General features: G+C 44.2%; 1 protein-coding gene across 6 annotated transcripts in view; it reads right to left on the minus strand.

Moving 5' to 3' along the window:
- The window catches only part of KBTBD12 (kelch repeat and BTB domain containing 12), a 123727-nt gene that overhangs the window by 31715 nt on the left and 65076 nt on the right, over window positions 1-26936 (minus strand). Inside the window, exons 7-8 of one of the 6 annotated variants that reach the window (XR_008844994.1) lie at window positions 19459-19818; window positions 11387-11407 (exon numbers count right to left, since the gene is read on the minus strand). The exons of the other annotated variants lie outside the window; for them this stretch is intronic. The gene's annotated coding sequence lies outside the window, so the exon portion shown is untranslated. Of the gene's footprint in view, window positions 1-11386; window positions 11408-19458; window positions 19819-26936 lie in introns of those variants that run through there. 6 annotated transcript variants of the gene reach the window in all.

Here is a 26936-nt window from a genome sequence, read left to right on the forward strand (position 1 = left end):
CATATCCTGTCCTCATATCCTGTCCTTTTGTCCCATCCTCATATCCCGTCCTCATATGCTGTCCTCAGGTGGGACTGATTTGTGATGAAGATATTGTAAGCTGAAAATAGAAGGGGACGTGGCTCTGTGGGACTGGGCGTGATTTGCAAGCCAGACCGATGCACAAAAAGGGTAAATAACAAAAGGGGTGGGGCTTAAACAGCGGGTGTGTCTTTGTGAGATGGGTACAGAAGTTATGTGGGAACATACATTTCCCATAGGGACTTTAACCCCTTAAGGACCCTTGACGTACGCCGTACGTCATGACAGCCATGCCATGCCCAGGGGGGTCATCAGCCCAACCCCCCCCCCCCCCCCCCCCATGTCGGTGATCGCGGCAAATCGCAAGTGAATTCACACTTGCGATTTGTGCGATTCCGGGTCATTACGGGTCTATGGTGACCCGGTGACCCGGAATATAAGGGGGATCGCGGTTGTCTAAGACACCCACGATCCCCCTAAAGAGATAGGCGTGAGGTGGCAGGGGTGCCACCCCTCCTATCTCTGCTATTGGTGGTCTAGACGCGACCACCAATAGCAGATCGGGGGCGGGGGCGGGTTAACTTTCGTTTTCCCCATCCTGCCCACCCACAATAGGCGGGGCAGGACGGGGAAACGACGGGGACTGGTGCCGGAGTCCACTTACCCATCCGGGCCGGCGATGGAGGCAGCGGGCGATGGAGATCGGCGGGCGGCGATGTTGTGCGGCTGGATCCGACGGAAACCGGTGAGTTGCCTAGCAACATCTGGAGGGTACAGTTTGAGTCCACTATATAGTAGTCTATAGTAGTATAGTGGTCTCTAACTGTAGCCCTCCAGATGTTGCAAAACTACAACTCCCAGCATGCCCAGACAGCTGTTTGGGCATGCTGGAATATGTAGTTTTGCAACAGCTGGAGGGCTACAGTTAGAGACCATTATATAGTGGTCCCTAAACTGTTGCCCTCCAGATCTTGCAAAACTACAACTCCTAGCGTGCCCAAACAGCTGTTTGCTGTCTGGGCATGCTGGGATTTGTAGTTTTGCAACAGCTGGAGGACCACAGTTTGGAGATCAATGTGGCCCTCCTGATGTTGCAAAACTGCAAATCCCAGCATGCCCAAACAGCAAACAGCTGTCTCGGCATGCTGGGAATTGTAGTTGCGTACCTCCAGCTGTTGCATAACTGCATCTCCCAGCATGCCCTTCGGCGATCAGTACATGCTGGGAGTTGTAGTTTTGCAACAGCTGGAGGCACACTGGTTGGAAAATGCTGAGTTAGGCAACAGAACCTAACTGAAGGTTTCCCAAACAGTGTGCCTCCAGCTGTTGCATAAGTACAACTCCCAGCATGCACATGCTGGGAGTTGTAGTTTTGAAACAGCTGGAGGTTTGCCCCCCCCCCCCCCATGTGAACGTACAGGGTACATTCACACAGGCAGGTTTACAGTAAGTTTCCTGCTTCAAGTTTTGGCTGCGGCAAATTTTTCGCCGCGGCGCAATCTCCTAGCGGGAAACTCACCGTAACACGCCAGTGCGAATGTACCCTAAAAACACTACACTACACTAACACATAATAAAGGGTAAAACACAACATATACACCCCCTTACACTGTCCCCCCCAAATAAAAATGAAAAGCGTATTGTATGGCAGTGTTTCCAAAATGGAGCCTCCAACAAAACAACAACTCCCAGCATTTCCGGACAGCCACTGACTGTCCAGGCATGCTGGGAATTTAGCAACAGCTGGAGACACCCTGTTTGGGAATCACTGGCGTAGAATACCCCTATTTCCACCCCTATGCAATCCCTAATTTAGTCCTCAAATGCGCATGGAGCTTTCTCACTTCGGAGCCCTGTCGTATTTCAAGGAAACAGTTTAGGGCCACATATGGGGTATTTCCGTACTCGGGAGAAATTGCACTACAAATTTTGGTGGGCTTTTTCTCCTTTTACCCCTTATGAAAAGGAAAAGTTGGGGGCTACACCAGCTTGTTAGTGTAAAAAAATTAAACTAACATGCTGGTGTTGCCCCATACTTTTTATTTTCACAAGTGTTAAAAGGAAAAAAAGACCCCCAACATTTGTAACGCAATACCCCATATGTGGGCGTAAAATGCTCTGCGGGTGCACAACAAGGCTCAGGAGTGAGAGTGCACCATGTACATTTGAAGCCTAAATTGGTGATTTGCACAGGGGGGGGGGGGGGGGGGGGGCTGATTTTACAGCGGCTCTGCCATAAAGGCAAAAAAAAAAATACCCACATGTGACCCCATTTTGGAAACTGCACCCCTCACGGAATGTAGCAAGGGGTATAGTGAGCCTTAACACCCCACAGGTGTTTAATGAAAATTCTTCAAATTTGGATGGAAAAATGAAACAAAACATTTTTTCACTAAAATGCTGGTGTTACCCAAAATTTTTCATTTTCACAAGGAAAAATAGGAAAAAAGCCCCCCAAAATTTGTAACCCCATTTCTTCTGAGTAAGAACATACCCCATATGTGGATGTAAAGTGCTCTGCTGGCGCACTACAATGCTCAGAAGAGAAGGAGCACCATTGGGATTTTGAAGAGAAAATCTGTCCGGAATTGAAGGCCACGTGTGTTTACAAAGCCCCCATAGAGTCAGAACCATGGACCTCCCCCACATGTGACCCCATTTTGGAAACTACACCCCTCATGTAATATAATAAGGGGTACAGTGAGCATTTACACTCCACAGGTGTCTGACAGATTTTTGGAAGAATGGTCCGTGAAAATGAAAAATGTAATTTTTCATTTGCACAGCCCACTGTTCCAAAGATTTGTCAGACGCCAGTGGCGTGTAAATACTCACTGCACCCCTTATAAAATTCTGTGAGGGGTGCAGTTTCCAAAATGGGGTCACATGTGGGGGGGGGCGGATTCCACTGTTCTGGCACCACGGAGGGTTTTGCAAACACACATGGCCCCCAACTTCTATTCCAAACGAATTCTGTCTCCAAAAGCTCAATGGCGCTCCTTCTCTTCTGAGAATTGTAGTGCGCCAGCAGAGCACTTGACGTCCACACTTTGGGGTTACAAATTTTGGGGGTCATTTTCTCTCATTAGCCCTTGTAAAAATTTAAAATTTGGGGGAAAACCAGCATTTTAGTGAAATTTTTTAAAATTTTCATTTACTCATCCGACTTTAACAAAAAGTCGTCAAACACCTGTGAGATGTTAAGGCTCACTGTACCCCTTGTTGCGTTCCTTGAGGGGTGTAGTTTCCAAAATAGTATGCCATGTGGGGGGGGGGTTGCTGTCCTGGCACCATAGGGGCTTCGTAAATGCGACATGCCCTCCAAAAACCATTTTAGTAAAATTCGCTTTTCAAAAGCCAAATGTGACTCCTCATCTGAGCATTGTAGTGCGCCAGCAGAGCACTTGACGTCCACACATGGGGCATTTCCATACTCAGAAGTGATAGGGTTACAAATTATGGGGGGCATTTTGTCCTATTATCCCTTGTAAAAATGTAAAATTTTTGGGAAAACTAGCTTTTTAGTGAAAAAACAAACAAAAAACATTTAGACATCCAACTTTAACGAAAAGTCGTCAAACACCTGTGGGGTGTTAAGGCTCACTGGACCCCTTGTTACGTGCCTTGAGGGGTGTAGTTTCCAAAATAGTATGCCATGTGTTTTTTTGCTGTTCTGGCACCATAGGGGCTTCCTAAATGCGACATGCCCCACAAAAACCATTTCAGAAAAACTCATTCTCCAAAATCCCACTGTCGCTCCTTTCCTTCTGAGCCCTCTACTGCGCCCGCCGAACACTTGACTTACACATATGAGGTATTTCCTTACTCGAGAGAAATTGGGTTACACATTTTAGGAAGATTTCTCTCCTTTTACCCCTTGTAAAAATTCAAAAACTAGGTCTACAAGAACATGCCAGTGTTAAAAATGAAGATTTTGAATTTTCTCCATTAATTTGCTGCTATTCCTGTGAAACACCTAAAGGTTAACAAACCTTTTGAATGTCATTTTGAATACTTTGAGGGTGCAGTTTTTATAATGGGGTCATTTGTGGGGTATGTCTAATAAGAAGGCCCTTCAAATCCACTTCAAAACAGAACTGGTCCCTGAAAAATTTCGATTTTGAAAATTTTGTGAAAAATTGGAAAATTGCTGCTATACTTTGAAGCCCTCTGATGTCTTCCAATAGTAAAAACATGTCAACTTTATGATGGAAACATAAAGTAGACATATTGTATATGTGAATCAATATATTATTTATTTGGAATATCCCTTTTCCTTATAAGCAGAGAGCTTCAAAGTAAGAAAAATGCAAAATTTTTAATTTTTTCATCACATTTTTGAATTTTTCACAAGGAAATGATGCAAGTATCGACAAAAATTTACCACTAACATAAAGTAGAATATGTCACGAAAAAACTGTCTCGGAATCAGAATGAAAGGTAAAAGCATCCGAGAGTTATTAATGTTTAAAGTGACAGTGGTCAGATGTGCAAAAAATGGCGGGGTCCTACAGTGAAAAATGAGTGAGTAAGGGTTAACCCCTTAAGGATGCAGCCCTTTTTCACCTTAAGGACTGAGCCCTTTTTCGCAATTCTGACCACTGTCGCTTTACAAATGAATAACTCAAAAACGCTTTTACCGAATATTCTGATTCTGAGATTATTTTTCGTGACATATTCTACTTTATTTTGGTGGTAAATTTTCAGTGTTAGGCTGGGTCCACACTACGTTTTGTCCCATACGGGAGCGCATACGGCAGGGGGGAGCTAAAAGCTCGCGCTCCCGTATGTGACCGTATGCGCTCCCGTATGTCATTCATTTCAATGAGCCGACCGGAGTGAAACGTTCGGTCCGGTCGGCTCATTTTTGCGCCGTATGCGCTTTTACAACCGGACCTAAAACCGTGGTTGACCACAGTTTTAGGTCCGGTTGTAAAAGCGCATATGGCGCAAAAATGAGCCGACCGGACCGAACGTTTCACTCCGGTCGGCTCATTGAAGTGAATGGCATACGGGAGCGCATACGGTCACATACGGGAGCGCGAGCTTTTAGCTCCCCCCTGACGTATGCGCTCCCGTATGGGACAAAACGTAGTGTGGACCCAGCCTAACTTGCATCCTTTTTTGGTGAAAAATCCATAGCATTTTTCTAAATTTGAAGCTCTCTACTTGTAAGGAAAATGGATATTCCCAATAAATTTTATTTTTATTCCCAAATACAATATGTCCACTTTATGTTGGCATCATGAAATGGACATATTTTTTGAAAAAATTAGAGGGCTTCAAAGTAGAGCAGCAATTTTCAAAAATTTCAAGAAAATTGCAAACTCTGAAGGGACAGATGTTACAGAACTACAACTCCCAGCATGCCTGGGCAGTCTAGGCATGCTGAGAGTTGTAGTTTTGCAACATTTGGAGGGCTACTGTTTGGGCACCACTGTAACAGTGGTCTCCAAACTGTGACCCTTCAGATGTTGCAAAACTGCAACTCCCAGCATGCCCAGACAGCCTTTGGCTGTCTGGGCATGCTGGGAGTTGCAGTTTGGCCTTCCTAGTGGTTGCCACAGTAAAGATCACTTTACTTTCACTTTCATTTACCCCCCCCACCGTAGTTTCCCTACCTGAGCCAGGATCCAGCAGTCTCCAGCGACGATCAAGGGTCCCCAGGCATGTTCTCCTCCAGGGGTACCGGCCTCCATCTTCTCCCCACGTTCCCCTCGACATCCAGGGGTGGGCAGAACAGGGGGTTGCCATGGCCACTGTCCTGCCACTGTCAGTTCTGACCAATGGCAGGGGATAGGAGGAGATCACAGCACTGTGACCTCGCTCCCATCCCTCAGGATGATCAGGGCTGTCACTGACAGCTCCAATCATCCCTATTTTCCGGGTGATCGGGTCACCAGAGACCCGATCAGCCCGAAATAGCAGAAAAATCGCATGTCTGAACTGACATGCGATTTTCTGCGATCGCCGACATGGGGGGGTCTCAGGACACCCCTCGGTGATGTGCCGGGATGCCTGCTGAATGCTTTCAGCAGGCATCCCGGTCCGTCCCCAACCGGCTAGCGGCGGGGACCGGAATTCCCATGGGCGTATGCATACGCCCCACGTCCTTAAGGACTCGGGATGCAGGGCGTATGCATACACCCGGCGTCCTTAAAAGGTTAAATCACCTATCCTATGTTTGTTGTTGACATATAAGTAACATGTGTACCAAGTTTCTTGTTAATATCTTTAGCCATTTAAACGTGATGCTGGAACATACACACACACACATACATACACACATTGGCCCTCATTTACTATTGCAAACCGGACCTGTTTTGTCGGGTTTTCTGCGCCAGAATTTGCGCCAGAATTTAAAAAAACAACCAACTCTACATTAATTGATTAAGAAAACCCAAAAAAGTGGCGTGGCCATTGGGGGAAAGGGGGCGTGTTCCCGACATTTTCACAAATACCTAACATATTTACTAAGGTTTCCACAGAAAACCCCACAGCTCAGAGCATGTGTAAAAAAAGCAAAATGTAGGGAAAAGTGCAAAATGTAGGAAAACCTTAGTAAATACTGCGGAAAAAAGATTGTAGATAACTAAAACCCACAAAGAAACCTACACTCCACTCTTAGTAAATCAGGGCCATTGAGTTATATATATATATAGATTCCCTTTGTGCTCGAGAATGAACTTGACTTGCCTGCAGAGAACCCCATCGAACACCTTTGGGATTAACTAAAATCAGTGTCTGACTTCACACATGCAAAATTGAATGGGCAAAAATTCCCACAAACACACTCCAAAATGTTGTAGATCATGGGTGTCAAACATGAGGCCCACAATGAATATATTGCGGCCCGGACATCCTTGTGCCCCGAAAGATGTTTCCGGGACACAGGGATGCCCCCCTTCAACTCTCAGCGGCCCCGCATTAAGATTTAAAACGCAGGGGCCACCGGGAGATAGTGCACGCCAGGACGTCACTGACGTCTTGTGCATGCGCCCATAGCAACGGAGGAACGGAACATGGAGGTGGAAGACGTGCGCTGGCCAGCATGGTAAGTGACCAGCGGCACGTCAGCTACGGTGGTCAGACCACTGCTCCTCCGGTCTCGGGACTTACAGCTATGGCCGGACCGGAGGAGTGGTGGTCAGAGCACTGAAGTGGGGCAGTACACAGGCATAACGCCTCCAGCCATACAGTGTATATGGCTGGAGGCTGTATTACTGTGAGGGAACATACTGCACCTAATGTGGGGGAACTGTACTGGGCATCTAATGTGGGGGAACTGTACTGGGCACCTAATGTGGGGAACTGTACTGCACCTAATGTGGGGGAACTGTACTGGGCACCTAATGTGGGGGAACTGTACTGCACCTAATGTGGGGGAACTGTACTGGGCACCTAATGTGGGGGAACTGTACTGGGCACCTAATGTGGGGGAACTCTACCTAATGTGGGGGAACTGTACCTAATGTGGGGGAACTGCACCTAATGTGGGGGAACTGCACCTAATGTGGGGGAACTATATTGCACCTAATGTGGGGGAACTGCACCTAATGTGGGGGAACTATACTGCACCTAATGTGGGGGTACTGTACTGCACACCTAATGTGGGGGAACTGTACCACGCACCTAATGTGGGGGAACTGTACTGCGCACCTAATGTGGGGGAACTGTACTGGGCACCTAATGTGGGGGAACTGTGCTGCGCACCTAATGTGGGGGAACTGTACTGGGAACCTAATGTGTGGGAACTGTACTGTGCACCTATTGTGGGGGAACTGTACTGGGCACCTAATGTGGGAGAACTGTACTGGACACCTAATGTGGGGGAACTGTACTGGGCACCTAATATGGGGGAACTGTACTGGGCACCTAATGTGGGGAAACTGTACTGGGCACCTAATGTGGGGGAACTGTACTGCGCCCCTAATGTGGGGGAACTGTACTGGGCACCTAAGGTGGGGGAACTGTACTGGGCACCTAATGTGTGGGAACAGTAATGGGCACTTAATGTGGGGGCCTCGTATTGACATTTGCCCACGTCACGCTCCCAGAATTCAAGGGCCAGCGTTACTATGTCCTTTTTTGGATGCGGCTCACATAAACTTAAACCTTGTTTCTTTGTTTTTTTTTTAGTTTGACATGCTTGTTGTAGATAGTCTACCCAAGAGAGTGAAAGCAGTTGGAGGGGGAGGGGTTGAGGACCAGCCTGATTTTAAAGGGGTTATCTGGCCAAAGAGCAGCACCCGCATTCTATCCGGGGCTGCGTCTCCAGTCTCTGACTGGAGATGTGATGTAACGCCATGCCCCCTCCATTCATGTCTATGGGAGGGGACGTGGCAGTCGTCCTGCCCCCTCCCATAGACATGAATGGAGGGGGCGTGGCATGACATCATGAGGGGGTGTGGTGTTACGTCACTCCTCCAGTCCCGGAAACAAAGAGCTTTCCGAGACTGGAGACGCAGCCCCGCATAGAATGCGGGTGTTGCACGGAGATCGTGGGGGGTCCCAGCGGCATCCCCCCCCCCTTTGGCTGTATAACCCCTTAAGTACCTATGGATTTAGACAGGAATAGCCTAAAAGCTCCTGTAGGTTTACTGTGTAGGTGTCCCAATACTTTTGTCTACTAATAATAATATAATGTACTCTTCTGGATCCTTTTAATGGTGAAGCCTGAAAGCTATTTTTTTCCCACTTGCCCATTTCTCATAACCTGGCAACCACTGTTATTGCAGTTTGATTGCATAATCCAATGTATGAGGAGTTTCCCATGATTCATAACATACTTGGCATAAGAGAAGGCTTTTACATTTGGAAACCCAGCAACCGCATCCTACACTGACAGTGACAAATTGAGGCTTTAAAATGGGGAAGTGCCACTTTGCAAAGAATTCTGGGACAATATTTTCTAGGACATTATGTGTGCAAAATTATAGTAGTCATCTGAGAGCTGAACTACATATCAGCAGTGAGAGTGAAGGGAGGTATGTGTAGAGTGTCCTAGAACCGTATAGCTCAAATTTTGTTATATTTTATAAATATATTCCATCATATTTAATATAATGCAGAATGAATATAATTTATGACCCCCCTCCCCCCAAGACTGATGGGAAAACGAAAAAAAAAATATATAATTACAATTATTATACACTAGCACCAGAAACCCGGTTACAAGCACTCATTTTTAGCCTGGTGCCCCGGATCTTACGTCTCAGTATTATAGTAGTCATAATCTTGTCTATTAGAGGCAGTATTATAGTCGTTATATTCTTGTCTGTTAGAGGCAATTTTTATTAGTAAAAAATAAATAAAAAATGTTACAGTACATTCGACCAAATAAATACCAAAACACTAATCAAATATCAAAAGTCATACACTTGCATTATAAAATAAACTTAATAATAACTTAAAAGGAATCTACTGTTTCAAATGGAGAAATAAATAAATAAATGAATAAATAAACAACACAAATTCATCATGAAGGTGAATATTAATCTATATATATTCCTCCATAATTTTAAGTTTTTTCTATCCTTCCTGATCTCCAAACACTTGATCCACCTCAGTTCTGACATGATAAGGTCCACTACTCTCCTATGATGGAATGGCTCACTATACATGGAGACTCTTGTTCTGGTAATGATTACATATAAGGTCTGCCGGTCAATGTCCCTCCCACTAGATGGTACCCCATAGATGATGTCAGGGTATTTTAAGGACTGTAGTCTGGGGATCTTTATCTTGGCAGATATGGTCTGCTATATGTGTCGCCCTCCTCAGTACTCCGATATAAAATGACTCATTGTCTCCTCCTCCTAACAACCCAGGGGACACTCGCGATAAGGCACACTAAGGCATTTTAAATTCCCCCATACAAGCAGTTTCCCATGTAAGGACAGCCAGGCAATGTCATAAAACTTTTTGGGGAGCCTCAAACTATTCAGAAGCCTCAGACTGTCCTGTAAGGTGGCAGATGTACAGTCCTTTAGATCAGGCTGTGAACAGTAGAAGGACCTACACACCCTGACATAAAGGTCCTTACAGGTCTTACACTCTATAAAGGACTTCTCAATGCGCCATCTCTTCAGACATCTGAGCCCGTATTCCAGGTATTGGGGGAGGTAGTCACGCGTCCATCTCCCCCTCTTGAGACTGTCGCCTCACACCCAAGACTCTGCAAAAGGCAATATCCAATCCCTGATACTATTCACCCACAGGGAGCTGTTGTTTGAGTCCAGGCAACCAAAATTAACTTTTAGAAACATGGAGTCAAAGAACACCCTTGGATTCAGCATATCCAACCCACCCTCTCTCCTCTGTAGATAGGTGATCCCTCTTTTTATTGGGTCCAACCTGTTCCCCCAAAGAAGTTGGAACAACAGGCTAAAGAGCCGAGCGAAGAAAGATTCTGTCAAAGGAGAAATAACAGAGACATACAAGAAGACAGGGACCAGGTAAGTCTTCAACATTTTAACCCTGTCTCTATAGGTCAGCCTCCAGTTCTTCCATCACTGAACCTTTGCATTTCCGGCTTCCAACTTCTCTTTCCAATTTAGTTTGGCATTATCGTCCCTCCCGAATTTGACCCCTAGGATTTTAATATAGGTGGAGGCTCTCACTAATTGTGGCAGATCAAAGTCTGGATCAGTATCTGATATCCAGAGAGCTTGATTCTTCTCAAGGTTTACCAGAGACCCTGAGGCCTCCGAGTAACTTCTGATGGCCACATACCTATAGTCGGTGCTCTACTCCAGTTCCAGCTTTTCTCTCTGTTTCCTCCCTCTTTTCTCTTCTTTTTTCTATTTCTTTTTTGCATTGTTGAATTTTCTTTTCTTTCTCTTTATATGCTTGCTCTTCAATTTCTTTCATTATTTCTATTTCTTTTTCCCCTTTTTTTTTCTTTTTTTCTTCTTGGATGTCTTAATTCACTAACCTTTGAGTTTAGTCCCAGGTATCCACTACCGTTCTGGCAGTCTCAGCTGATTAGGTCATCTGACGCGGGGAGTTCAAATCCTGCCCCTTTCTCCCAGCGTTGTTCACAAACCAGAGGAAGACCGCCAGGTGTGAAACTACCGTATATATACTCGCGAATAAGCTGAGTTTTTTAGCACGATTTTTCGACACACTGAAGTGGCCGCTCCCCCTGCTCTATGAGCTAGGCTGCCGTGATGTGTGAGTATACTGCGCATGCGCACAGCAACTCGCCCAATGCACTGTGTATGCTCGTAGCGGCATATTGCCGCTCTGAGCAGGCACCTGTAAAGGCACCATGCAGCAGTCCTTCAACGGTGGATCTGCAGCGTAATACGTGCTGGGGATCCACTCGTGCAAACGTACCCTAATTCTGTGTATGATGATAAGGAGGAGACTTCTGGAAAGTAATCTGTACAAAATAGGAAGTGTAAGATTCAGGATTATGGTATAAAATAGAAAATGAAAAAAACATCAACATTAAGTCTTAAAAAATATGTTTAAAATAAAAACTTGATTTAAAGGAGTACTCCAGTGCAAGAACACAAAGGATAGGGATACGTTTCAGATCCCTGGGGGGGGGGGATGTTTTCTACCGCTGAGGCCCCCCACGATCTCCTGCATGGCACCCCAGCAGTCCCCAAGAACGAGGGGAAGGTGTCGGCCCCACATAAGGCGGCGGCCGACACACCCCTCCATATACTTCTATGGGAGATACTCGAACGCTGTATCTCCGGCTCTCACATAGAGATGCATGGGAAGTAAGTTTTCCTGCACTGGAGTACTCCTTTAAACAATTGTTTGTTTTATGATGACACATTCCCTTTAAAGAGTACTTGTTACCAAACTAAACCTTTAATATATTGTTCCTTATGTAATTATAAGACACTTTGCTATTTACTTGCTGTTAAAATTCTCAACCTTTATATGTTTTAATGTGATTGAAAAAATGGCCACTAGGTGGCTCTGTTTTGTTCGCTGCTCAAGACAAACAGTTAGTTTGGTCTCCTTCCAGCCTGGCAAACTAGCTAGTTACATAGGGGGACGTTTATCAAAACCTGTGTAGAGGAAAAGTTGACCAGGTGCCCATAGCAACCAATCAGATCGCTTTTTTCATTTTTGAAAAGGCCTCCGAAAAATTAAAGAAGCAATCTGATTGGTTCCTATGGGCAACTGCTCAACTTTTAGTCTACACAGGTTTTGATATACAGTCATGGCTATAAATGTTGGCACCTCTAAAATTTTTCAAGAAAATTAAGTATTTCTCACAGAAAAGGATTGCAGTAACGCATGTTTTGCTATACACGTGTTTATTTCTTTTTTGTGTATTGGAACTAAACCACAAAGGAGGAAAAAAAGCTAATTGGACATAATGTCACACCAAACTCCAAAAATGGTCTGTACAAAATGATTGCCACCCTTTCAAAATTGTGGAAAAATAAGATTGTTTCAAGCTCCTTTAAACTCACCTGGGGAAAGTAACCTGGGGAAAGTAACAGGTGTGGGCAATATAAAAATCACATCTGAAAGCAGATAAAAAGGAGAGAAGTTCACTTAGTCTTTGCATTGTTTGTCTGAGGACTTGAGAACCAAAAGTGTGGAAAAATATCAACAATCCAGTCCTTCTCCAGAGATCTAGATTTGCCTTTGTCCACAGTGCACAACATTATCAAGACGTTTGCAACCCATGGCACTGTAGCTAATCTCCGTGGACGGAAGAGAAAACATGATGAAAGGTGTCAACGCAGCATAGTCCGGCTGGTGGATAAGCAGCCCCAATCAAGTTCCAAAACATTCAAGCTGTCCTGCAGGCTCAGGGAGCATCAGTGTCAGCGCGAACTATCCGTCAACATTTAAATGAAATTAAATGGCTATGGCAGGAGACCCAGGAGGACCCCACTGCTGACACAGAGACATAAAAAAGCAAGAATACATTTTTCCAAAATGAAATTGAGTAAGCCAAAATCCTTCTTGGAAAACGTCATGTGGACAGATGAGACCAAGATAGAGCTTTTTGGTAAAGCACATCATTCTACTAGACAAAGACTTCAGCTCACCAAAGGCATGTATTCATATGGAGAAGGTGTCTTGTAGCAGGGAGCACAGGAGGAAAGTGCCAAGCCATATCCTTGGTTATTCAAAGCAATCATAAAGGGTGGAGGAAAAGAGCTCCAGCTCCACAAAAAATGGATAAAAAATTATAACTTTCATTCATATTGCCTTAAAATCCAAAAAAAAGACAAAACATATAGTGCTCTGGTGAGTTAAAAACCCACGGCCACCGACGCGTTCCATTTGCAGATGCAATACAGTGGTACGGCCGATATATAGATGACCTCCTCCTGGTATGATCTGGAATATATTAAGTTAACAACAATGGTCTAAATTTGAAGTTTACCCTAGAATGGGGAGGTAATAATTTTAATTTGCTTGATGTATACCTTGATGGTGATGATGTGGGCAAGTGTGTTCAAACAAAACTTTTTCGTAAACCTAACTCAGGTAATAGTATATTACGTGCTACCAGTTGTCATCCTCAACACGCTACCCGTATTCTCCCAGTAGGGGAATACATTAGAGCTAGACGTGCCTCATCAAATTATACTTCTTTTTTTGATGCTTGTCATAATATTGACAAGAGACTAATCAGTGGAGGTTATTCTCGTTCTGTTCTAGCGAGAGCGAAGGGGATAGCATGGCATAAGAATCACATGTCACTATTGTCTGATAATGAAGGTGATGCAAGGTCTGCACATCTCCATAACAGGGTGATGTTTTCTACACCATACAGTACTGATTTTACTCAGATCAAATCCATTGTTATGAAGCATTTACCTGTCCTTTATGAAGATGATGTATTAAACAACATTCTCCAGGATGGTGTCAATGTTGTTGCAAGACAGGGTCGGTCCATACGCAATCAATTGTCACCTAGTGATTTTGCTAACAAAACTAATTATAACACTTGGCTACATGTAAAGGGGTGTTTCAAATGTGCTAGAAGTAGATACAATTTGTGTAAATTTGTTTCAAAGTCCACTCAATTTTCATCTGCGGTAAATGGCAAAAAAACTTACTATTAAGTCTTTTATAAATTGTGACATTACCCACATTGGGGGGGATTCATCAACATCAGTGTATGGTAGAGCTTTTTTTTTTACCCCTTTCTGCTGCGTGTATTTGTCATTTAGCTGCGCAAAATTTACTAAACTTGCGCACGGGTCTCTGTGAATCATGTGAAGCAATTAGCAGTCGGCACTGCAAGTCTATACCTTTGTATAGGAGTCTGGTCACACTGCTTAATTACTATCCTCCGCTGTTCTGTGTGGTGCTCAGTCCTTACGAAACATAGATAAATCCATAGCAAGCAGAAAGACACTGGTAGACGGCACTCACAGGTAAAAACTTGCGGTTCCTTTATTGGGACAAGCTGGATACAAAGCAACGTGTAGTCAAGCGGATGGTTTTGCGCTGCACAGATCGCTTAGACGTGACCTCCCAGGTCAGGTCACGTCTAAGCGCTCTGTGCAGCGCGAAACCGGCTGCTTGACTACATGTTGCTTTGTATCCAGCTTGTCCCAATAAAGGAACCGCATGTTTTTACCTGTGAGTTCTCTGTGAATCATGTGCAGTAATAGAATCCAGCTCATCTCAGCTCTTGAAAAAAATATAAGGCAGACTTGTACGTGTGCTCGGAGCTGGTGTATATTTGCGCAAAAAAATGACACTTGCGTTCTTTTTGTGCGCAAAAAAAAGACGCAGTTAGTAAATTCATGTCTACAGGAAAAACGGCTCTGCGGTACACCTGAAGGGTGACATCTTTAGAAAAAGTTCCACCAAAAAAGATGCACAAAAAGAACGCAGGAAATATCCTTGCGCAAGATTTTGCGCAAGAAAATACACCTAAAATGACTCTATATAGATTGATGAATCCCCTCATTGTGTATTTAGTCACGTGTAAAAGCTGTAGTGTGCAGTATGTGAGCTGCACCACTAGAAAGTTTAAAAGACGCATCTATGAACGTTTCCATAGTTCAGACGGTGCATCTTTTGTGTCACGTTCTATATCTGAACTGTCTAAGCACATAGCTGAATTCCATCAAGGTAATTTGTCTTTGTTGGAGGTATGCGGCATTGAGCGAGTCCACCCACCTCGTCGAGGTGGAGATTGGTCTTGGGCTTTACTGAAAAGAGAAGCTTATTGGATACTGGTGCCTGACACAAGGTATCTGTTAGGCATGAACTATAAGAATGACTTGGCGCATATTTATTAATTGTGCTGTATATTTACTGACTGCATATGGAAGTTATGTGGTTCGGAGATACCCCCATGTTATTATTGCTTTTGAATGCATACGCTGGTTGTTCTATCTAGTGGAATTTGCTACAATCCCTTCCGGCTGGAAGGAGTTCCGCCTGAGAGGAGGGGCAATGTTTGCATTTGGGTGAATACCTCAGTATATATAAATCATTCAGAGTGAGCGGATCTCATTCCATGACTAAGAACTTTATTGTTCGAAACGTGTCAGTGGACGTGGTAGCACTATACGTTTTGTTTTGTGTTTTTTTGAATTTTGAGGCCATATGAATTAAAGTTATAATTTTTTTATAATTTTTTGGTGGAACTGGAGCCCTTTTCCTCTACCCTTTTGGATTACATCATTCTACTGTTTACCGAAAACGGAATGATGCCTACAAGGAAAAGAACACAGTATCTACAGTGAAATATGGTGGAGGTTCAATGATGTTTTGGGGTGGTTTTGCTGCTTCTGGGACTGGGTGCCTTGAATGTGTGCAAGGCATCATAAAATCTGAGGATTACCAATGGATTTTGGGTCACACTGTATAGCCCAGTGTCAGAAAGCTGGGTTTGTGTCCGAGATCTTGGGTCTTCCAACAGGACAATGACCCCAAACATATGTCAAAAAGCTCCCAGAAATGGATGGCAACAAAGCACTGGAGAGTTCTGAAGTGGCAGCAATGAGTCCAGATCTAAATCCCATTCAACACCTGTGAGAGATCTTAAAATTGCTGTTGGGAAAAGGCGCCCTTCCAATAAGAGAGGCCTGGAGCAGTTTGCAAAGGAAGAGTGGTCCAGCATTCCGGCTAAGAGGTGTAAGAAGCTTATTGATGGTTATAGGAATTGACTTACCGTATATACTCGAGTATAAGCCGAGTTTTTCAGCACAATTTTTCGTGCTGAAAACACCCCCCTCGGCTTATACTCGAGTGAACTCCCCCACCCGCAGTGGTCTTCAACCTGCGGACCTCCAGAGGTTTCAAAACTACAACTCCCAGCAAGCCCGGGCAGCCATCGGCTGTCCGGGCTTGCTGGGAGTTGTAGTTTTGAAACCTCCGGAGGTCCGCAGGTTGAAGACCACTGCGGCCTTCAACATCATCCAGCCCCCTCTCACCCCCTTTAGTTCTGAATACTCACCTCCGCTCGGCGCTGGTCCGGTCCTGCAGGACTGTCTGGAGAGGAGGTGGTCCGGTGGGATAGTGGTTCCGGGCTGCTATCTTCACCGGGGAGGCCTCTTCTAAGCGCTTCGGGCCCGGCCTCAGAATAGTCACGTTGCCGTGACAACGACGCAGAGGTGCGTTCATTGCCAACGTACTTCTGCGTCATTGTCAAGGCAACGCCTCTATTCCGGGCCGGAAGCGCGGAGAAGAGGCGCCCCCGGTGAAGATAGCAGCCCGGACCACCTCCTCACCGGACCACCTCCTCACCGGACAGCCCTGCAGGACCGGACCAGCGCCGAGCGGAGGTGAGTACTCAGAACTAAAGGGGGTGAGAGGGGGCTGGATGATGTTGAAGGCCGCAGTGGTCTTCAACCTGCGGACCTCCGGAGGTTTCAAAACTACAACTCCCAGCAAGCCCGGACAGCCGATGGCTGCCCGGGCTTGCTGGGAGTTGTAGTTTTGAAACCTCTGGAGGTCCGCAGGTTGAAGACCACTGAGGGCGAATGATGAGAAGAGGATGATGAAGGGGGGGTGTGGGGATGATGAAGGGGGGTGGGGATGATGAAGGGGGGGAGTGTGGGATGATTACAAGGGGATGATGAAGGGGGGATGTGTGGGATGATAAGGGGATGATGAAGGGGGGATGTGCGGGATGATGAAGGGGGGATGTGTGGGATGATAAGGGGATGATGAAGGGGGGATGTGCGGGATGATAAGGGGATGATGAAGGGGGGATGTGTGGGATGATGACAAGGGGATGATGAAGGGGGGATGTGTGGGATGATAAGGGGATGATGAAGGGGGGATGTGTGGGATGATGACAAGGGGATGATGATGAGGATGTTAATGACGGGTCTGGATGATGACAGGGGGATGAGGTATTTCCCACCCTAGGCTTATACTCGAGTCAATAACTTTTCCTGGGATTTTGGGTTGAAATTAGGGGTCTCGGCTTATACTCGGGTCGGCTTATACTCGAGTATATACGGTATTTCAGTTATTTTTTCCAAAGGGTGTGCAACCAAATATTAAGTTAAGGGTGCCAATAATTTTGTCCAGCCCATTTGTGGAGTTTGGTGTGACATTATGTCCAATTTGCTTTTATTCCTCCCTTTTTTTGGTTTAGTTCCAATACACACAAAGGGAATAAACATGTGTATAGCAAAACATGTGTTACTGCAATCTTTTTCTGTGAGAAATACTTCATTTTCTTGAAAAATTTCAGGGGTGCCAACATTTACGGCCATGACTGTATCTGCACCAAAGTGTCTAGTTTTTCTAGAACGTAATAAAATAATCAGTATGATATTTACTTTGTAGAGGGAGGAAGCATTAACAGCAGAAGTGAGTGAATCAATTTCAGAATTTCCCAAAAATTCTGATTATTCTAAATCTGATTTATCGGGGATTTATTTAAGGTAAATGGAATACAAAAGCAGGGACTCCTGTCAATTGAATGGAATCCGAAAACCACTGTGAGCAAATCCTCCCAAAATGAATGTCTAGTCAGCAGGTACCTACCCGTAGCTAAGTTTTAGGTGCTGAGCACCACTGAAAGGGGCAAGAGGTACCCCAGTCTTCTTGGAGACATGTAATATTGGCAGTGCCTCAGATTTGTCAGATTTATACTTAAACCTGAAATCCTGTCAAATTGATCAATAATAGACATAGACAGGTATTGCTTGTTTCTAGTTGGCAATAAAAAGATAAAATCTTGGGGATATTTGTGCAGGTTCTACAGAAGTGAAACATTTGTGTCATGTAATACTCAAAAAGATGATCAATAGGTATATTAAATATCCATAGGGGGGTAGTATTATGGTAGTTATGTTCTTGTACATAGGAGACAGTTTTATAGTAGTTGTATTTTTGTACACCGGGAACAGTATTGTAGTAGTTATATTCTTGTACATAGGAGGCAGTATTATAGTAGTTATATTCTTGTACATAGGAGCAGTATTATAGTAGTTGTATTTTTGTACACAGGGGCAGTACTATAGAAGGTATATTCTTGTACGTAGAAGGCAGTATTATAATAGTTATATTCTTGTACATTGGGAACACTACAATAGTAGTTGTATTCTTGTGCACAAGGACAGTATTATAGTAGTTATATTTTTGTACATAGGGGCAGTATTATAGTAGTTATGTCTTGTACATAGAGGCAGTATTATATTAGTTATATTTTTGTACATAGGAACTGTATTAGTTATGTTTTTGTACATAGGGGGCAGTATTATAGTAGTTATATTCTAGTACATGGGGAGCAGTATTATAGTAGTTATATTCATGTACATAGGAGATAGATGTATAATTTACCTAACGTAATGGTAAGGACTTGTTGGAACAATGATTACAAATAGAAGGAAGTGGTGGAAGTGGAGCGAGAACAGACAGGGGCAGATAAATTATTAAGTGATATGGAACATCTCAATTAAGAAGAATTACTGTATCAGCTAAGTTTATTTACATTGGAGAAGGTCCATTAGATAGAGGACTTGCTGACTGTCAACATTATAGACTTTTGTTCTTTCTGGCAGTCATCTATTAAAGGAAGAACAGACTTAAAGGAACACTACCCTTTTTGAGTATTTATACACCATCTTAGTATAGTTTACAGCCATATCACGTTAGACAATTAAATACTTTGCCTAACTATCTTACAGTGCTATTGAGTCATATTTTTGTAACCAACAGTCACATTCAGAGCTGCATTATATTAGTTTATTTCAATACCTGAATGACATTTTGGGTATATTCGCACTTCTTGTTTATGCTTCTTATTCCAGCATCCAGATGTTACATTGTAGCTCAGAGTTCTAACTGCTGCTCTGGATGTGACTGGATTATAAGACTATCATCATTATAGAAATATAATAATTAGATTAGGATAAGTTTATCTTTGTTAGTCAATCTCTTATATATCTAATTTTAAGGCGAGTTAGGTATCAAAAGTGTGCAGTTTTGTTTTTCTAGAGCAGAAAGAAACAAATTATAAATTACCTAGAGTACTTGAATGTTTTAATCTCACATGGCAGATTCGTATTAAATTTCATCAGACGTCATACCATTACATCTGGTAATTGGAGAGATCTCAATAATGCTCCTTTGTCTAATTCACATAATGGCTTCTCTAATACTGAGAGAGAAAGATTAACCCCTGGTAGCCCATTACACATGCTCTCTTATGATATAATTGGGGATTAAAGTGCCCATGGAAGAGAGGGAGTCTTACTTGGTGCTGGGTCATGTCACCAAATCTAAAAGGGAGAACCTTGTGCTTATCCGCCATCCTCATTTCCCAGATTCCTGGACCTTTGGGCATTGTCACTTGCTTTGCTTACAATTCAATGTCTGTGGAAACTTAGATACAGAAGGTCAATATAAGAGCTGTATACAAAAATGTAGAACATTTCTTCAAGGCATCTTTTAGACACCTTGAAGAAATAAAATGTTTTGCAAAAGTATACATATTCCTTAAAGCGTTACTGTCATTAGTAAGAACATTTACAAAAATGCTTAATTCAGTGTAGTAATGTGCTCTAAGACCTGAATGCATTATAATATGCATGTGTAAATATGGAAAAAAAACCTTTTCATCTATGTATTACTGTGCTAGGTCTTTCTGAATTTCTCTGAGAGGCTGGGGGTGTTTCCTCTGGAGTATGCTCCTCTCCTCCCCCTCCCTTACCCCTGCCATGATGTATCCACAAACATTTTTACATGTGCAAAGCTTTCTACCTAAATGCATGCTCTATATAACTTTAATACAGCCATGTGAAACTACATGGTGCAAGGACAGGAGAAAAACCTACATTTTATGCCAAAAAAAAAAAAAAGATTTTTCACAGCTTTGTAACCAAAGTGCATGCTTTTTTATAAAGTAGCCATGTGGAACCTATATGGTGCAAATGCACAATAAAAAAAGATCATAAAATGACCAAAGAGAAACCATTTTGCATATAAATAATAGTCTAACACCTTGTATTGCTTGTCAGTGTGGATGGCAATGCTTCTCTTCTTAAAGACTGCAAGCTGTCTGGATCTTGTCAGAATGGAGATAACCAAACCTTCCTCCCATCTCCCCTCAGATATTTTGGTCCTTTTTTTGATGGATGGTTTTTAAACCCTTTTTTTCACATCTTTAGGAAGCACATTTTTTTATTGAAGTATATTAGGTAAATGCTTAGTTTTTAAGTATTAAATGGGAAAAAGTTATTTCTAAGGACAGTAACGCTTTAAGGGTCTTTAAGAGTATCCTGCGCAGATTTGATGTGCAGGATTTGATGCTGCCGATTTGAAGCTTTGTTTATTCATTTAGTTTAACTTGAATTCTCTAGCTTAAAATCTGCAGAGTTGGAATATCCCTTTAAAGGGGTACTTCAGTGAAAAACATTTTTTTTTTCATATCAACTTGTGCCAGAAAGTTAAACAGATTTGTAAATTATTTCTATCAAAAAATCTTAATCCTCCCAGTACTTATCAGCTGCTATATACTACAGAGGAAGTTAAATTGTTATTTTCTGGAACATACAAGTAAAGAGGGGCTCAGTTTAATCATATAAGGGGTGCACACAGTGGGCAAAAGGGACATATGCACAAAAAATACAAGGGCTACCACTGTAATATCCTGCACACCCAAAAATTGTATATGAGCAATAGTAATAAATAGAATAAATTCAAAGATGCTACAAACAATTCAAATTTATTAGTTTACCAACACATACACTAAACAAATTTAAAATCACATAAAATGTGTCCTGTAAAAGGAACACCAAGACAAACACTGGAGGGGGATAATGGCAATACAATAAATACAAACAATGCATACAGATAAGAGACCATTAGTCAAAAAACATAGAAGTGCTTACATATAAATGTATCCCTGCACTAACACGATGCTAGACAATCCCCTAGCTGCCTATTGGTATAGGATATAGTGCAAATGTTGAAGGTAATTGTAGGCAGATGCTAGCAGTGTGAAAGTAAAGTGCATCCAGGTAGATAAAAAAAACCTGATGTCCTAAGGGCAAGGTAACAAATAGAGACAAGGTATGTTATAGAAGATCCATGCTCCACCAGATCCCACACGTTCCGTTGCTATAAGCAACTTCCTCACTCCCCTGTGCATAAGTTGTTATTTTCTGTCTGACCACAGTGCTCTCTGCTGACACCTCTGTCCATGTCAGGAACTGTCCGGAGTAGGAGCAAATCCCCATAGCAAACCTCTACTGCTCTGGATAGTTCCTGACATAGACCGAGGTGGCAGCAGAGAGCACTGTGATCAGACTGGAAATAACTATTAAACTTCCTCTGCAGTATACAGCAGCTGATAGGTACTGGAAAGATTAACTTAGGTAATTTACAAATCTGTTAAACTTTTTAGCACCAGTTGATTTGAATTTTTTTTTTCCATCAGAGTACCCTTCTAAGTAAAGCTTCTAGAGTGTTGCTAAATTTGAGGGAGAAAAAGTACAGAAAAACAGTAGGTGGAGCTTATTTCTGATGGAGTTGGGTCAGTCAGTCATAGTGCAATGTGCAATGGATGTGGGCATAGTGAACTACACTAGGGATGAGAGAATTTTTGAAAAATTCGACTCGACTGATTTTTACATTTTTTGTTTTTGTTTTAATCGCTATTAAAAAAACGTCTATTTCTGGCCTACAGAGAGCCTCAATAGGGGTGTAGAACACTTTGCTGTAACACGCATAGGGTGTGTGCTGGTTTAGTGAAATAATACTGTTATTCAGTATGACATGCAGATCAGAGGCGTTGCTATTAGAATCACTTTCACAGAGCGGGACTATGACAGAGCCTGGAGGTGGCATCAGCATGAGGAGACCATATAGTGGCTAAATGACACAGAATGGAGGTGGCGGCAGCATGAGGAGACCATATAGTGGCTGAATGACACAGCGAGGAGGTGGCGGCAGCATGAGGAGATCATATAGTGGCTGAATGACACAGCCTGGAGTTGGCGGCAGCATGCAGAGACCATATAGTGGCTGAATGACACAGCGTGGAGGCGGCGGCAGCAGGAGGAGACCATATAGTGGCTGAATGACACAGCGTGGAGGTCGCGGCAGCATGAGGAGACCATATAGTGGCTGAATGACACAGCGTTGAGGTGGCGTCAGCATGAGGAGACCATATAGTGGCTGAATGACACAGCGTGGAGGTGGCGGCACCATGAGGAGAACATATAGTGGCTGAATGATACAGCCTGGAGTTGGCAGCAGCATGAGGAGACCACATAGTGGCTGAATGACAAAGCCTGGAGTTGGCGGCAGCATGTAGTGGCTGAATGACACAGCCTGGAGTTTGCGGCAGCATGAAGAGAACATATAGTGGCTGAATGACACAGCCTGGAGTTGGCGGCAGCATGAGGAGACCATATAGTGGCTGAATGACACAGCGTGGAGGTGGCAGCAGCATGAGGAGACCATATAGTGGCTAAATGACACAGCGTGGAGGTGGTGGCAGCACGAGGAGAACATATAGTGGCGGAATGACACAGCCTGGAGTTGGCGGCAGCATATAGTGGCTGAATGACACAGCCTGGAGCTTACGGCAGCATGAGGAGAACATACAGTGGCAGAATGACACAGCCTGGAGGTGATGGAAGCATGAGGAGACAATATAGTGCCCAAATGACACAGCGTGGAAGTGGCGGCACCATGAGGAGACCACATAGTAGCTGAATGAGACAGCCTGGAGTTGGCGGCAGCATATAGTGGCTGAATGAGAAAGCCTGGAGGTGGCGGAAGCATGAGGAGTGTCCCAGTGTCCCCGTCTGCCGGCGTGGCTGGGATTCGCATCGTGGGATGTGCCCGCATGCGAATCCCATCCCGTCACTCACCTCGCTCCACTGTCTATGTGTTTCAGCTCCGACGCGCGTGTCCCCATCTCCTAGGGGGCGCGAGTGCTAGAGCTCTGAAATTTAAAGGGCCAGTGCACCCATAATTAGTGTTTGCACCTGACACCACATTATAAGTCCCTGCACCTCCCACACTTCCCTGCCGAATCTTCAGTGCCCTTAGCCTGATATTAAGCGACCCATATAGCCTGTTAGCCTTACCCGTGTTTTCAGACCTTCTGCTACATTATTATATTCCGCACCTTTGCCACCTGCCTTGACCTTCTGCTATACTCTACTATGCTACTGCCTTATCCTTCGGTACCTCGCCTTGCCCAGCTACCTGTGTGGTCAAGCCATGCCGGAGGTAGCGACCTGGGTGTCGCCTGACGCAGCAAGCCCATCCTGCCTTGCGGCGGGCTCTGGTGAAGACCAGCGGCACCTTAGATTCCGCTCCCTGATATGGTTCGAGTCATCAGCCACACAGGTTACAGGATCCACATCCAGCTCCGTTACAGCAAGATCCGGCCATGGATCCCGCTGGGGGTCCTCTTCCTTCCATCATGGCACTTCAGTCTCAGCAGTTGACCCAGCAGGCACAGCAGTTGAGCCAGTTATCTGCCATGATTCAGCAGTTGCTAACTGCACATCAACAACCACCACAACCAAAACCTCCTCCCGCTCCTGCAGTTATCTTCGGATCAAGACTCCGTCTGTCTCTTCCCGAGAAATATGAGGGAGATCCCAAGTCCTGTTGTGGTTTCGTTACTCAGTGCTCCATGCACATTGAACTCATGGTGGATCAGTTCCCTACGGAACAAGCAAAGATGGCCTTCATCCTCAGTCTTTTAACTGGAAGGGCTTTGGCCTGGGCAACTCTGCTTTGGGATTGCAGTAATGCCCTCACAACCAATCTCCAGGCATTTCTCACCGACTTTCGGGGTGTCTTCGAAGAGCCTGCTGGAGCTTCCTCCGCTGAGACGGCATTGCTTGGGGTAACTCCTCCGCTGAGACGGCATTACTTGGGGCAACTCCTCTGTGGGCGAGTATGCCATTTGGTTTCGTTCCCTGGCATCGGAGTTAGCATGGAAGATGAAGCTCTTTGCGCCACCTTCAAGAGAGGGTTATCAAGTCAAATCAAGGATGTCCTCGCTGCCTGACAATTGCAATCTAATTTGAATGATCTAATTTGGCATCCCGGATTGATATCCGTTTCTCAGAGCGACGTGAAGGACTATGCCGAGAAAGGGAGTCTGCACGACCTCGCCGCTTTCCTTGTCTGGCACCTGTCTTCCAGCAGCCACCGCAACCTTCTACGTTGCCTCCCGCAGTGGAGGCTATGCAGGTGGATCGGTCTCGCCTGACCCTGCAGGAAAGAACTCGCCAAGGAACTGAGAATCTTTGCCTATACTGCACCAGTGCGGATCACTTCCTAAAAGATTATCCTCTGCGGCCTCAGTCACAGGGAAACGCTCGCACCTTTGGATAGGGGATAAGATGTCTTAGGGCCGGAGTACCCCTTTAAGTAGTTACTCCCTCTTAAATAGTAGGCATTTGAGTAGCCGTGAATCAGTATTTTACACATGTGCAACCTCCTCCATTTACATTGTGGCTGCTCTGCATAATGTTTAAAGGGATATGCCAAGATTTTTTTCTTCAACCTTTGAGCCAATGATGCCAATTTATAATACTCTGTCATATGCTTCTATTACCTTCATGCACCGCTTTATTGCATTTTCACACACTGAGCCCACACTCAAAATTTCTGTAGTGCAAGTATTTGAATTTAACTATTGTCTATGACCTTTCCTATGGCCAGAGACAATATTCCATATGTCACATGGTCTCCAGGGGGCATGGCTATGCTTCTGTTGGTGGGTGAATAGCAATGTGGAAGGGATATACTGAAGTATTGCTATTCACCCACCCTCTGCAGCATAGCCACACACCCTGGAGGCCATGGGAGTAACAACATATTGTCTCTAATCGCTACTACAGCATTTCAAGGGTCTTGGTCTGGTATATGAAAACAAGACAATGTAAGGAATAAGGAAGTTATTGAAGCATATTACACAGTAATTTAACTTATCGTCATGGGATTAAAGGCTGAACAAAAACTGGAATACCCCTTTAACTTGCTTTTGTACCAGTTACTTATAAATATGGCCTCATTGCAGACAAATTAAGTAATTGTGCTAACATTTGCGGTAAATTTTGCCACAGGTGTGGACCGGCTGTGCCACACAACGTTTTTGTCTTTAGGCCACTCTCAAGGGCGCTGTTAAAGTAGCCCACATGTTTTTTTTACCCTGTAACCCATATAAAGGGATCTGAACTTCTCTGCAGTTGGCTACCAGTTCACTTCCAAATAAAATTGGTCCCTGTGTGGATGGCTGCTGGCACAGCAGGCCAAGAGACACCATTGTAAAGCACTGGGGGTTTAGGAAGAGACACGTCCAGGTAAAGGCAGAGGTCTTGGGCTAGTAGCATACTAATCTAGTCAAGGACAGGTTGACAGGTCAGAGTGGGCAGTGTATGATCATAATCAACAGTCCAGGTCACACACTGGAGAGGCAATACAGTACAGGGGATCAGGCAAGTAGGGGTCCTAGAACAAATCTTGTACTGGATCCCTTTGCCAAGTAGAAAAGCCTTAACTTGGAACACTTGCATGCTAGGAACATATTGCTCAAGCAAAAGTGAGTGGATGTGGCTGACTACAGTGATGAGAGGTACACTGGCGGCTGTGACTACTGGGCGGTACTGCACACCAATAGGGACAAGCCACTGGTGTTACACATAGAGGAGTAAAATGAAGATGTTACGTGTACAGACGACCAGACAGATCCCAAACAAAGATGAAAATTATCTTGAAAAAGGAATCAGTCTATACTAATGCTGAAAGCTGGATTTTGTGAATAATTGGCCAAAATGTAAAATGGCTGCATGGCTCAAGTAAGGATAAACCAACAAAGCAACAGATTATATTTCAATACCCCCTCCCCCCCCCCCCAATAGCAGATACACCTGCATCACAGATCACATCACACTTGCACAATTATATTACTTTATTTCCAATACCCAGATGTCTCTCTCTCATAGGACAATCCTTCTGACATGATCATAGCAGAGATGTACAGCACAAGGGATTAGAGTCTAATTTTATCAGCTTGTGCAGGATGAAAAGTGCAGATTTAATCCCTTTCAAAGAGGTGAAGCTGCATAACAGATTTTTTTTTTCCAGGGAGGTATTTGAGACCATATGAAGGTTGATCAAAAATAATAACAGTATGATCATTTTGGAGAGGTATCCATTATCGTGATAAAAAATTGAATATACATGAAATTTCATAGCAAGTGGTGTAGTAGTAAGCATGCATTTTTAATACACTAATACAGTAGGGAATGATATAGTAAAATTGACAGGATTCATTCCAGTTTATGATATGCTTAAAGCGGTACTCCGGCGCTTAGACATCTTATCCCCTATCCAAAGGATAGGGGATAAGATGCCTGTTAGTGGGGGTCTCGCCGCTGGGGAGGGCTGTCACGCCCCCTCCAATAGGCTTGCATTGAGGGGGCGGAGCGTGACGTCACACAGGGGCGGAGGCGTGACATCACATG

Source organism: Hyla sarda, chromosome 6, assembly GCF_029499605.1.
Source record: "Hyla sarda isolate aHylSar1 chromosome 6, aHylSar1.hap1, whole genome shotgun sequence".
Lineage (NCBI taxonomy): Eukaryota > Metazoa > Chordata > Amphibia > Anura > Hylidae > Hyla > Hyla sarda.